Here is a 13,626-nt window from a genome sequence, read left to right on the forward strand (position 1 = left end):
GTCAAATTGTGCCTCATGTCAAAATGAAACATTTTTTCAACAGGGCGACTGGTTTATCAGGTTAAAGTATGTTCTTTACTCAGGAATTTGAGAATTTGGGCTATGCCTTTGATGCAAATTTTGCTTCTTCCCAAGTAAAATCAGAGTGAAAACACTATGAAAAGAAGCTTCTTCATGTCTGTACTCAGAATATTAACTCTCTAAATTCATGTACCCAAAGGTTAAGCAGAAAGAGCCCAAGCCTGGCTCTGACAGGCTTCTGTGACATGCAACAAATCACTGACCCACTCCTTTTCCTCGTCTCACAAAATGGAGAAATCTACCATTAAGAGGATTTTTCCAGACAATGGAAAAATTAAAGGGAGGGGAAAAAATACAATGAGGAGAGATAGATAGATAGGTAGATAGATAGATAGATAGATAGATAGATAGATAGATAGATGATTTTTTTTTTTAATTATAAGCTTCTTCTGGGAAAAAAGTGAATTCTTTTCAGGGATTACTTTATTCTTATGAAATTTAAAATTTACTTTAGTTACTATCTGAAGTGGTGGATTTACCACAAAGCTAATGAAGCTGAACTTTCAGGCTGATCACTTGAATTAACCTCTTCTAATTCATATTTTCTATCTGCACCTAATTATCAATTTTTTTTCTAAAAGAAGTCTCATATCATATAAACTATAAGCCCTCCAAAACTGAATCTGCCCCAGTAGCTGCTGTTAACAGAAATACACATTTTTTTAAATTTATTTATTTATGATAGTCACACAGAGAGAGAGAGAGAGAGGCAGAGACATAGGCAGAGGGAGAAGCAGGCTCCATGCACCAGGAGCCCGACGTGGGATTCGATCCCGGGTCTCCAGGATCACGCCCTGGGCCAAAGGCAGGCGCTAAACCGCTGCGCCACCCAGGGATCCCTTGAAATACACATTTTTCAACCAAGACTAATTCTCAAATATTATCATTGGTGCTTCATCATATCAGGAAATGAGATAATATCCTACTAGAATCTTAACAAATCTATACTGGAAGGTACAGTATGAATGCATACTTCCAAAATGACTGATTCCTAGAATACATGGAAAGAAAACATAACCTCTACATGCATATGTTATTTTTTGGAACATTCATATTTTCATTTATACAGGATGATCACATTACATGAACCGTATAATTCATGAATCATATATAACATTTAATGTAGAATTTAATTTTAGTGTAAAACATAGATAAAGGTGGTATTTTTATTTTCTTTCTTAAAGGAGAAGAAAAATATTATTGAATCTTTTATTTATCTATATTATATCCCACATTTTGGGAGTTTTGAAGAAATACAGATTCCTGAAATTCAAAAGTTGCTGTACCAATAATAATTCCTCTCTGAGCTGAGAAGTACCATAGAACAGTAGTTAAGAACAGCGGCAACATGGGGCGCCTGGGAGACTCCATTGGTGAGCATCTGATTCTGGGTTTCAGCTCAGGTCCTGATTTCAGGTCCTGAGATCGAGCCCCGCTTTGGGCTCCTCTGTGTGGAACCAGTTTGTCCCTCTCCTTCCCCGACTTGCACACATGTGCACTTTCTCTTTCTCTCTCTCAAACATATAAATAAATAAAATATTTTAAAAAGAAGAATGAAATAGAGAGATAAAGAAGAAAGAAAGAAAGAAAGAAAGAAAGAAAGAAAGAGAGAAGAAAGAAAGAAAGAAAGAAAGAAAGAGAAAGAAAGAGAGAGAGAGAGAAAGAAAGAAAGAAAGAAAGAAAGAAAGAAAGAAAGAAAGAAAGAAAGAAAGAAAGAAAGAAAGAAAAAGAATAACTAGGCTGACATGGGGTCCCATCTCATTGAAGTGGTTTGGCAAGTCTGTACTTCATTTCTGCTTCTCTTAAAGGAGGGGTAAGAGCTCCTATCTCATGAGTTCCCATAGGGATTGAATGAGTTACCCTACTCATGAAGTGTTTGGAAACTGATCTAGCATAGGCGAGCCCTGCATACGTGTTATTTACAACACTTTAGGCTGATTTCTATATTTTACTCCCTGGTCATTCTTCCACTTCCATGACAACGTTGTGCTTTAGATAATGTACTAAATTGCCTCGTTTCCACTGGAAAAGACAGTGTGATACATCTCGATATTCCCCAAAGGTATTATATAGCCTTCTGTCCTTTAGCAAGGGTGGGAGTAATCTCTAAGAGTTTTTTTGGATTGAAAATTAATCTAGAAATAGCTAAAACAGGGAACCATTTAGCTGTATTTAAATGTTTCATGGCATAGGTTTACTATGTGTTGTTGTTTTTTTTTTCAAAAGGGTTTTAATTATTTGCTGAATTGTCCACAGTAGGAAACCTAATTATGAATTAAAAGGCACAACTCTATTGGAAGGTGCCTCCTTTGTCAGCTTGTAGGAGTAGCTGACTGAGAAGCTGACTTGACTTTGAACTTTCAACAAACTTTCTGGGTTTCCAATAATGAAACAGAGTGTGTTTTATGGTGGCCCTAAACTACTCTGTACATGCAAACACTAAATGATCAGGTCATTAATATGTAAGTTCTGAGGTAATGCCATAAAGCATGGTAAATATTTAATGGAAATATCAAACCACCTTTCTTAATTCTTATACCTGAATGATAGGGAAGTTTTGTTAATTTCCTTGTAATTCTATAAATAGCGCTTAATTAATGATAAGTAAGAAAAAGAACACATTGTGATGAAACATTCACTCACGCTGATACCGGTTTTTGGTCTCTTATTTGGATCCCAAAAAGCAAAAGCATTGTTCATTCTCGAATTAAAAAGAAATAAACACTATGGGAACACTATGGGCCTATTAGATTTTCCCATGGTTCCAAAGGCTATATAACCATAAGCAAACCTGTAGTTTTATACAACTTTTGCAGCTCTTCAAAATGCATGGTGAAGAGCAGAGTGATGACAATAGTTCTGTTAGGTAATTCTTGGTATGGGCCAGCCTTGCTTCCACAATCCTGTCATAAAAATGACAACAACTTAACACTTATTATATGCCTCCTCTGTGCCAGGTACAGTACTAAGCCCTTTTCACAAATTAGCTAATTCAAACTTCACAATAACCTTATGAAATAGGAACTATTATTACTGCATTTCCCAGTGAGAAAAACTGAGGTTTAAAAAAAATGAAGTACTTAATTCCCAAGATATAAGAGTTGCATCTTAAGACTCTAAATCCCGGGGATCCCTGGGTGGCGCAGCGGTTTGGCGCCTGCCTTTGGCCCAGGGCGCGATCCTGGAGACCGGGGATCGAATCCCACGTTGGGCTCCCTGTGCATGGAGCCTGCTTCTCCCTCTGCCTCTGCCTCTCGCTCTCTCTCTCTCTCTCTCTCTGTATGACTATCATAAATAAATTAAAAATTAAAAAAAAAAAGACTCTAAATCCCATGTTCTTCCTACTTGACTATGCTCCATCTCTTGTAATCCTTAATCTCCTTCCATTGTGGAGTAACAGAATTGGGCTAATGGATGTAGACCTTCTAAAGTAAGTGCAGTGCTTGATATCTGATGTGAGAGTTAGATGTGACACCAAAAGCATAAGCTACAAAAGAAATAATAGTAAATTGGTTCTCATCAAAGTTAAACAGAAAAGACACCACTAAGACAATGAAAGACAATCCACAGAATGGACGAGAATATTTGCAAATCATGTAACTGCTGAAGGTCTAGTATCCAGAATATGTAAAAATTTCATATAACTCAATAATGAAAAGATGATACATTTAAAAATAAGCAAAGGTGGGACACCTGGGTGGGTCAGTCAGTTAAGCATCTGACTTTTGATCTCAGTTCAGGTCTTGATCTCATGGTCATGAGTTTAAGCCCCACAGTGGGCAGCAAGCTTGGGGTGGAGCCGACCTAAAATTAATCAATCAATTAATTAATTAATTAATTTTTTAAAAAACAAGCAAAGGACATGAATAATTTTTTTTCTCCAAAGGTCTTTAAATGGCCAATAAGATGCAATAGGGTACTCAACATTCGTCATTAGGAAAAAGAAAAGTAAAACCATGAGGAGGTACCTCTTCACACTTACTAGAATGACTAAAACAGACCAAAAAAATAACATGTTTGGCAATCATGCAGAGGAATTGGAACCTTCCTACAAAGTTGGTGAAAATGTAAAATGGGGGGACTTCTTTGCAAAACAGCTTAGCAGTTCTTCAACAGATTAAACATAGAATTATAATATGACCCAGCAATTCCACTCCTAAATATATGCCCAAGGAATTAAAAACCCACGTCCATGCAAAAACCTGTACGTGAATATCCATAATAGCTATCAAGTGAAAACAGCCCAAATGTCCATCTAGTGACAAATAAAATGTGGCATGACCACAGAATGGAATATTAATTGGATAAAAGAAAAAGAAATGAAGTACTATTCCATGCCACAACACGAATGAAAGAAATTAGTCACAAAAGGCCACATGACTTCATTTAAATAAAATGTCCAGAATAGGCAAACCTACAGAGATAAAAGTAGATTTGTGGTTCCCAGGGGCTAGGAGAAAGTACAATGAGATTGAGTACTAATGGTTACAGGGTCTCTTTTTGTAGTGATGAAAATGATCTGGAATTAATGGTGATAGTTGCACAACTCTGAACTATTAAATTGGAGACCTTGAAAGAGTAAATTTCATGGTATATGAATTGTTTGAACAAAACTTTTATTTAAAAAAAAGCAAAAAAAAAAAAAAAAAAAAAAAAAAGCTAATGAAAGACCTCCAAAAATCATCCCTTTAAAAAAAAAAAAAAAACTCATGTTCTGTAAGTACATGGCATAAAAATAAATTTTCTATGACCAACAAATTGGTCTCCTGATTTTCAAAAGGAATAACACATTTTTATTAAACTAGATATGATAAATCAGTATTTTCTTTATTTGCCACTTAACTTCTTGAAAACATTGCCCTTTTATCTTTTCACTGAAACTGTGCCAGGTTAAGGTAAAGATGTGGAGAATAAGTACTCCAAGAAAGGGTTTGTGCCAGAGATCCGTAAGACCATCCCACACAGAGATTCAGTAGAAGCACTCACAGAACTCAGCATATGGTAGTACACAAAGCTAAGATTTACTACAGTGACATATTATATTGGGTCATGATGCAGGTAGAACCTGGGGTGAATCCATGTACAGGCTTCCTTATGCCTTTTCTCTCCTATGAAGGGTCGCATAGGATACCCACTTCCCTCAGCAAGAAAAATGTAACAGGTATATAATGTTTCTGACCACAGAAGCCCATTCGAGAGGCAGGATCCATGGTTTTTACTGGAGGCTAGTTACATAGGCACCCTCTGCCCAGACATACTCCAAATTTAATCTCCCAGAAGGAAAGCAGATTTTGAACCTAAATCCTATTGCTTTGAACCTAAATCCTATTGCTTTCACAGCATAGGCCCAATGAGTGATAATGAAACTAGGAAAAGTGGAAACCTCCCCAAAACCTAAGTTCCCAAATATCAGCTTGCAAACACGCCTTTCTAAGAAGACCCGTGTCGGGCTTGCTACAGTAACTCTATTCTGCACAGGGCTGGGAAACCAAGACTTCAGAACTACCATCCAAGGATACACAGATTCTTGAGGGAAAGACAAGGAGGAAGGACTAAGAGGCTGTGGAATAGGCTTTGCAGGGTTTCAAGACCAAGGGAACTGTAAGGTTTGGCTCCTAGATCGAAAGTCTACTGACATCCATGACCCAGGAAAAGTTGATCTGATTCAAGGAATAGCCTCAGGGCCAGTTAGGCCTGATCACTTTGAAGTGATTGCAGGATTTCCAAGCTTCACTCCTAGCTACTACCACCACCATGGTCTTCCACTCCCCAGTCCTCCAGGTGAAGGCACCTCCCTTAGTGCTTTCCTGGAATCAGCTGGCATGTCTTTCGCAGGAGCAATAAAAGGACAGAGATAAAGTGCAAAGGTCCCTGACTTTTACCTTTCACTGGTGGTATTTAAGAAAGAATCCTTAGAGATGTACAGATGTTGAAATGGTTATCACCAAAACAGAGCTCATGACATACCAGTGAAGTGCTTAGTAGCCAAGGTACCCCGTAGCCCAGATGTAAAGATCACAGAAGCCATCCTGAGACTTAAACTCTAAATGGGAGGAACCTCATTTCAGTCTTTTCTCTACTGCCAATGTTTAGTAAGAACTTATCTCATGGAAGACTAGAAGAATCTACTTGCTGTCTCAACTCTTTTGGGAGCCAGTAACTACCACAAATCAACTAGAAGATATTTGAAAAATAAAGTGGAAGGGATGTGTTTTTTTCCTAGAATATGCTTCTGTTACATAAGAATTGTTTAACTTTGACCAGTGACTTAACAAAATCTATCACTACAGGGCAGGACTCAAAGCACATGCCATCCAAGAAAACGATTAAAGCTTCTGTTTTCTCTTCTACTTTCTACTTTCTCTTACCTCTCTCTTTTATCACAGTTCCCCATTTTCCTTTTACTTTTTTTTCACCCATTAGCCTCCTCTCCCTCTCCCCCTTCCCACCACTCCCATCTCCCCCAAACAATTAGAAACTGACTATAATTTCAAAGGGTTAAAATATCTGCAGCTAATTATTTTATTTACAATTTCGTTTCTCTGATGACCCAGATGTAAGAGGGTATCTCTCTAACGGATGATGTCTAATAGAGATGCTCATGTGTTAGCACACGTGTGTACCTGCATCTTCCACATTAAAAGTTCTTTAAATGGTACTTCCGTAAATATTAAAGTTCATGAAAATCAGTAAATCTTTTTTTGCCAAGTTGTACTTTTAGCCCCGTGAAAAAATAGATTGCAAGCAAGTTCTTAGTTAGCAGCCGCCTTTCAAAATCTTCAGAGCTCTGGGATCCCTGGGTGGCGCAGCGGTTTGGCGCCTGCCTTTGGCCCAGGGCACGATCCTGGAGACCCGGGATCGAATCCCACATCAGGCTCCCGGTGCATGGAGCCTGCTTCTCCCTCGGCCTATGTCTCTGCCTCTCTCTCTCTCTCTCTCTCTCTGTGACTATCATAAATAAATAAAAATTTAAAAAAAAATTAAAAAAAAAAAACAAAATCTTCAGAGCTCTGCCTTAAAGATGAGGCAGCCACATAGGGAAATCAGAGTTTCCCAGAATCAGACTGGGAGCACCAATGATTGGCTCAATGGAGAGGGAAGAGACATTCCTGGCAGAGATCGGTCACCCAGGGAGGGACCCTGTATCTAACTCTCCAGGTTTTATCTTCACAAAGAGTCAAACTGTCTTGAATATAAGAAAGCCAACTTAGATACAAGCCACAACTGATGAACCATTAGCAGGTAAACCTGTCTCCGAGATAATAATAGCCTTCCAAATCATTTGCCTTATATGGAGGCAGAGTTTTACTAGGACTAAAAGAGAAGTTTTCTCTGAAAAGCTGAAAAAATGGCTTCCTTCAAAAAAAATTAAAAAGTTAATTTGGTATCAAGTAGCTTAAGTAGACTTAAGTAACACTCCTCTGAGTGTCAGGCCTTCCCTGAACCATCAGGGGTTCTGACAGCATGAGTGAACAGGCAGATCCAGTCAGCTATGCAAGAACTAGAGCTATTAGTCTGTGGAAGAAAGCTCAGAAGCCAGGTCAGGAGAGTAGGGCATAAGAGTCAACTCAGATATTTAAAGATTTGTCATGTGGTAGAGTCAGTATACATGGCCGGAGGGCTAAGAAGGAATAACTAGGAGAGAAGAGATGACATTCCAACCATTATAAAAGAGAACTCGGAACAATCAGAATTCCCAAGAATGAACTGGGCTGCTGTGGATGATAATGAGTTCCCTGTAGCCAGAGGTATTCAAGTCTTTGATAGATTCCATCAACATTCTGCATTCCTTTATCAAGTGTTCAGTCTAGAGGCTCAACACTGGCTACACAGAGGTGAATGAAATAGTTATGATTCCTGCTTTTATCCAATTTAGAGTCTGGTGAGGTAGTTGGCTCAGGGGTAGCCTGTTGGGGGAATGGCTAGAGGGGACTCAAACATACAACCAGATAGGACGTGTCAAGTTTTTCCGCATCTCAAGAAACATTCCATGAAACAAACCCATGGATTTTTCTACATTTGCAGAGTCCCAAATATTTTTTCTTGCAAAGAATGAGCCAGCCAGATTAATAACTCTTAGTTATGAAACAGTTTACAACTAGCTAGCTTATAGAATATCTGGGAGACTATTAGGATTAGGGCTTTAAAATTTTAACTGTAGGTCTCCAAAGTACCTTAATGAAAAAGCCTCAAATCCATTTTCCTAAAGTGAGCTCTTAGAATCATCCTTTTACTCTTGGAGACAATTCTTATACCTTAGATGCTTTATAGTTAGAAGATACTTTGCCTTTGGAAAAATGGAATGACAGTGCTTTACAATTAGGAACAGAACATTCGGCTGGTATACACTGAAGAAACATACGAAAAAGGATTCTTTTTAAGGGTTCACATTTATTCTCAGAATTAATTCCTTAACACACAAAGCTGATTAAGTACAATCTATTCTTGCCTATTAGTTATAATTAGTGAAGTTCATCTTCTAATCATCAGCACATTTCAAGATATGATCATTTACCTTAATCTTAATTTCACAACTATGATCTTAGACTGAATCACACAATGATTTGGAAAAATTAACTATTGTAGTTCTAAGGCCCCTTCAAGTTTGCTCACTTGACCAGGGGCAGATGTGAAAAGCTCTGGGAAAATTCTAGGAAGTTCGCTTTAGTGAACCTCCCAGAATAGCTCCAAGCAACACAGAATTCACAAACACGTCTTCATGGAAAATAAACTGGCACTAACAAAAGTTCCTTTCACTTCTACTTTTTTTTTTTTTTTGTAAGCTTGTTTTAAACACTAAGACTAATCCAAAAAATCTATTAACAAACTACATATTGATCAATACTAGAATGCTAAAAGTTTAAAAAACAAGAAAAAGAACAATGTTAATGACTGAAAAGTCATAAGCAGAAGGACAGAACTTGCTACTCAGTTTCCAGAACAAGAGGGAATGCTTTATAGAAACTTCTAAAATACAGATCTGTTTTACCTAGTACTTAAAGAGAAAGGTTTACCGTCAAATAGAACAAGGAGACTTTATATTATTATACAGTTTTCTAACCATATTCTTGAGCAGATCATATCTCTGCTGCCGGTTAGGCTCAGACAATTAAATACTGAGATAATTCTAGGACCCCTAGTCATACACACACACAAGATCAGAAATGTATAAATCACAGAAATAAGATAATAAGGATCATGGGGCTAACAGTAAATTGGCAAGTTTCCAGTTCATTGTTAGGCTTTCAAATTCTAACAAAACACACTGGGTGGCTTACTTAGGAAGGGTCACTATTTCCTAACAGTGGAACCAGTTAGAGAGAAAATCAAAAGTGTAGGTGGGGGTCCTTGAATAGGGAGGGTTTCAGGCCCAACCCTGTCCCAGGAAACCCTGTTTCCTCTGGTGTTTTCTTTTTCTTTTCTTTCTTTTTAAAAGATTTTATTTATTTATTCATGAGAGACACACAGAGAGAGGTAGAGACATAGGCAGAGGGAGAAGCAGGCTCCTTGTAGGGAGCTGGATACGGGACTCAATCCCCTGACCTGGAATCAGGCCCTGAGCCAAAGGCAGACTCTCAACCACTGAGCCACCCAGGCATCCCTCCCTGGATGTTGTCGATTGCATCTTGCTTTTTCCTCTATCTGTGGGGCTTCTGCCAATACCTCCACTGGGGCTCCAGGCATCCAAGTGCCTTCCTATCGCCCCACCCCAAGTGGAAAGAAGTCTCTCCAAGTATGACAGTTCTTTCAGGCAACTCAGAAAGCCTGGCTTCATGAACAAGAAATTTACTAATAAAATGTGCAGCTAATGAACCTAAAAGCTGGCAAAGCCAGGAAGCGCTGGTGAATTGTCACCGGGAAAGATGTCCTCAGCCTTCTGCTCAAAGGAGGCGATTCTCCTCTATCTCCAAGTGGGATCCGTGCTGCTCAAGAACCCATCCAGCGCATTTTGAGACTAGGACCGCCTTCATTGTTTTCTTCTATGAGGCATAATCCTCTATGAGGCACTTCAGGTCCACAATCTCCCACCAGCGAATCTGAGGCAGAAACAGCTCTGAAAACCACACAACTTTTATAACTTTGCTAGTGGAATCTGAACTGAAGTGATGTGAGACTCAAAGCAACAGCTATTTATCCAAAGAGCTCCCTGTATCCAAAACATATCTGGCCCTATGGGTTTTGGATCAAGGCCTGTGAATCTGTAGTAGCTTCAAAATTAATTCCAGAGTTTTCCTTCACCATTTCCCTCAGGAGGCTGAATTAATTATACAGGAGGATATTGCGGCTAAAATTGAAAAAGTCACATACAGAAATTAGAAGTCCTCATAATTTAGTGGGGAATTTAATGGGAGGGGAGTACTTTTACAGAGCCAGGGGTTAGGGTAGAGTCTCCCCCAAAGCCCTACAGAAGACAATATTTACCCCTTAGCAGTCTCATCTCTTTGTATACCTTTGGCTAATATTCACCCAGGAAGGAGAGTACATAGAGGGAAATCCATTCCTGAATTCAGTGAGGAGTTCACCATACGGTAAGAACTGCCTTCAGTCTACAAACAGTTTTTAAAATGATGATCTGATTCCCTAAAGAAGCCGAAGAAGTTTGCTGACAGAGTAGCAAAAGCAATAGAATCCATAATATGGGATAAGCTCACTTTTATGAGCCAGTCTTGGAATCTAAATTCTTTTCACATTACTCTTTATATGAATAAATGTATTCCACATACAAAATGCCACATGGAACACAATGCATTTCTAAGTTGCACCCTAGCTGTAATATGTGGTGTTCCTCTAAGGGTCATCATTTATTGTCCAAGAAATAGTTATCGGGCACTTATAACAGGTTCTAGGCAGGGAAAGTTCAACAAGAGACAATGAACCAGTCCTCACACTGTTCAGATGCTAGAAGAAAAAGACAACAGGGAAAAAATGTAATACAGATTAAAGTAAACTCCTCTCAACGTAAAATCAAGACTCAATAAAGTTGCAGTTGTAACTCTACATCCAAAGTCTCCTATGATGAGTTTCTTCTTATTTAGAAGCAGCTGCAAATTTTCTGATACAGAGTAGGACAAACCCAAAATTTCACACTGAGCAATATAAAAGTCTCCAAACCTTCACAAGTGTAAGAAGTTTTCCAATTGCATCTATTTACCTGTAAGTTCTATTAGTAAGGAAGAGGCTATCTGGAAAAGAACAAATTACTAAAGTTCTCAGCAGAATAGGCATCATTTTCCCAAAAGTTAGACACAGAACTCTGAATCTTAAAACAGGGAGGCTTGGGTGGCTCAGTGGTTGAGCGTCTGCCTTTGGCTCAGGGCATGATCCCAGGGTCCTGGGATTGAGTCCCCCATCGGGCTCTCTGCAGAGGGCCTGCTTCTCCCTCTGCCTATGTCTCTGCCTCTCTCTGTGTGTCTGTCATGAATAAATAAATAAAATCTTAAAAAAAAAAAAAAAGACTCTTAAAACAATAGTGCTGATGTTCATTTAAAAAATTCCCAACTTGGCCAAAAGAAGATGGAATGTTAATGTCTGATCTGATAGGTGAAATCCACATTTTTAGAAAACTTGTCTTAACATTCTACATACCAACCTTTTGAAAACAACAGTCCAGCACTATTAAAATGCCAAGATTAAAATTTCTAAGTGGAAACCAAAGAACAAAAAAAAAAAAAAAAAAAAAGAAAAGAAACCAAAGAACAAGAGCAACCTTCCCTGAAATCAGGAAATCCCAAGTATTCCACAACACAACCCAAGGAAACACAGCCTTGGACTTGCATGCATCCTTTTCAGGAGAGCAGTATTTGGTAGAGAGTCCATGTGAAGGCAAGCAAAAAGACCAAAGGCCTTACTTCTCCACATGGCAGCTCATAAGGGGAGTTGAAGTTACCAGTGTCAGCAGAAATGAGAAGCTGTAGGTAGAAAGCAGATAGAAGAATTACATGCTTGTCATCTTCGCCCAGATTATATCAACCACATGATACCAAGGACAGAAAGACAATCCATGCTTGATGTTAATCCCCTAAAGAAACAATAAAGAAATAACTAAGTCCTGAAATGAATTGGGGGCATATGCCACTCCCCTGTACTTTCAGATTTCTAAATGCAATGAGAAATCTCAGGAGACAGAAATGCCAGCCTGGAAAGCAATAACCAGGATCTTCAAGAGTAGCAGAATAAGGTCTGGGAGGTGTGGATTCTCTCCTTGCTGAGATCATTCACTGGGAAAATTTGACAATGTGGATAATGTGGAAGGTCATTAACTAGGAAAGTGAAATCAATCCTGTAGGCCTTTGTTCAGTGTGTTGAATTATGAAACACTAATCTTGGCACTAAAGGCAGAATTACAAAGGTGTGCAACACATCACTTCCATCTCATGGAGGAGGTAAGCCTCTACACAAATAACCATGAATTGAGTATTGTGTGGTATAATAACAAAAGCTAATTGTTAACACTGACAAGACATCCATTACATGCCACATCCCATTCTAAAGGGGCTTCCATGTTTTATTTCATTTCATTATCACAACCACTCCATGAGACAGGTACTATGATTCCGCTATATTTTACAGTGAGAAAACTGAAGCTCAGAGAAGTTGAATAACTTACCCAATGTCACAGAGCTCCCTGGTGGTATATCAGAGGTTTAAACCCAGGCTCCCGTGCCCACCACACAGTGTAGCATGCGAAGGATTCTAATTCTGTCTATGGTGAGTTATGGGGGCAGGATGAGGTAGGGAGTTGGGGAGAAGAAAAGAAGCAGCTCCCAGAAGAAAATGGCAATTGAGCTGTGTGGTTTCTAGATGAATGCAATATAATCTTCCACAAAATAATTGGGTCCCCTAGTCCTTGTCTCTGAGAAAAACTGATGAGTTTATCTCTCATGTCCCTTTGAATCTCTTAATCACTTAAGAATTCAGTATGTCACCTCTTATGACATCACCACAGACAGTATAAAAAGAGCAAGCTTTGGAACAAAACAAGTAACAGCTGTGTGGCATTAGGAGCCTTGCATACCATTTCTGAATCTTAGTTTCTTCATTGATACAATGAGACAATCTTCATAAGGTTGTTGTAGAGATTCAATAATCTATGTGCACTGCCTGGCACATAGGGGGCACTCGATTAAATTTAGTCTCTATTTCCCCCTTCCTTCTTTAATTGCATAAAATCTCAGTTCATGAACTCCCCTAAACCTTAGATGAGTGACTTTGATGTGTGATTGGCTACATATTAGTAGAATACCCTTTGGAGGGAGATGAAAAAAAAAATATTTGAGGCTATCTAATATTTCCTAAAAATAACTGCAAGGTTTTAATTTGCAATGTTTCCATTTTATATTACAACACCTTGTCCTTCTCTTGATCTCTTTCATCATACAACTCAACTACCTTACTGAACAGTCCCATGATAAACTGGAAACCAAGAGGTGAAGACACATACTATTTATAAGCCATGATTCATATGGCCTAGGAAGCTTCCGACATTCCTTAAGTTAGGCAAAAGTGCAAAGTTAAAAGAATGAAAAGCTTTGTAATGTTATAAAC

At 38.6% G+C, this 13,626-nt stretch overlaps 1 protein-coding gene and 1 long non-coding RNA gene across 7 annotated transcripts in view; one reads left to right on the plus strand and one right to left on the minus strand.

Moving 5' to 3' along the window:
- Positions 1–13,626, minus strand: part of LOC119873876 — a 284,170-nt gene that overhangs the window by 255,940 nt on the left and 14,604 nt on the right. The gene's annotated exons all lie outside the window — the stretch shown is intronic.
- Positions 1–13,626, plus strand: part of GRAMD2B (GRAM domain containing 2B) — a 110,927-nt gene that overhangs the window by 11,514 nt on the left and 85,787 nt on the right. The window lies entirely within an intron of this gene.

Source organism: Canis lupus, chromosome 11, assembly GCF_011100685.1.
Source record: "Canis lupus familiaris isolate Mischka breed German Shepherd chromosome 11, alternate assembly UU_Cfam_GSD_1.0, whole genome shotgun sequence".
Classification (NCBI taxonomy): domain Eukaryota; kingdom Metazoa; phylum Chordata; class Mammalia; order Carnivora; family Canidae; genus Canis; species Canis lupus.